The sequence below is a fragment of the Humulus lupulus genome, chromosome X, assembly GCF_963169125.1.
Source record: "Humulus lupulus chromosome X, drHumLupu1.1, whole genome shotgun sequence".
NCBI lineage: Eukaryota > Viridiplantae > Streptophyta > Magnoliopsida > Rosales > Cannabaceae > Humulus > Humulus lupulus.
Genome location: NC_084802.1, coordinates 236127724 through 236128588, shown reverse-complemented (window position 1 = coordinate 236128588; position 865 = coordinate 236127724). Strand labels below are relative to the sequence as shown.

The following is an 865-nucleotide window of genomic DNA, read 5'->3' as shown; positions in this document are numbered from 1 at the left end:
ATTAGGATGATTTCGCCACCCAGGATTGTAAGTATTGGCGAATGGATTATTTACTGGCCTCTGAAAGTTTCCCACCGCTTGAACCTGATCTTGATCCATCAAAATGTTATTATTAATATTGGTAGGACACTGATCAAAAAAGTGAGGACCACCACAGATTTCACACCTGGCTGCCATTTGAACCGCATTAGCAGATACAGTGCTCTGTTGTAACTGTTTTGTCAAGGAGGCTACTTGTGCTGTTAGAGCAGTGATTGCATCCAGCTCATGCACCCGAGCTACCTTTCTGACTCCTGATGATCTTTCTTCGGACCACTGATGATTGTTTGTGGCCATGTCCTCTAGCAGCTCATAAGCTCCAGTTGCACTCTTGCTCATAAAAGTACCACCCGCTGCAGCATCAATAATGGTTCTGGTTGTAGGACATAAACCATTGTAGAAATTCTGTACTAACATCCACTGTTCAATGCCATGATGAGGACATCTTCTCAAGAGTTCCTTGAACCATTCCCAAGCCTCATACAATGACTCTCCATCATTCTGGCAAAAATTATTGATCTCTCCCCTCAATTTAGCAGCTTTGGACGGAGGGAAGAATTTTGACAAAAACTTCTGAGCTAGATCTTGCCAGGTGACAATAGAGTTTGGTTGCAACGAGTTCAGCCAACTTTTAGCTCTGTCCCTCAGAGAAAATGGGAAAAGCCTAAGCTTAATAGCATCATCACTCACCCCATTGTATCTGAAAGTTCCACATAGCACCAAAAAATTAGACAAATGGGTGTGAGGATCTTCAGAAGGCAACCCATTAAATTGAACAGAGGATTGCACCATTTGTAGAATAGCTGGCTTGATCTCAAAGTTGTTA

At 42.5% G+C, this 865-nt stretch overlaps 1 non-coding gene across 1 annotated transcript; it reads left to right on the top strand.

The window, feature by feature from the left end:
• The first annotated feature begins 466 nt into the window (after nucleotides 1-466).
• LOC133807645 (small nucleolar RNA R71) lies at nucleotides 467-573 on the top strand. The gene has a single exon (XR_009879546.1). It is a non-coding gene; the product is annotated as a small nucleolar RNA R71 (small nucleolar RNA).
• Nucleotides 574-865: the final 292 nt, after the last annotated feature.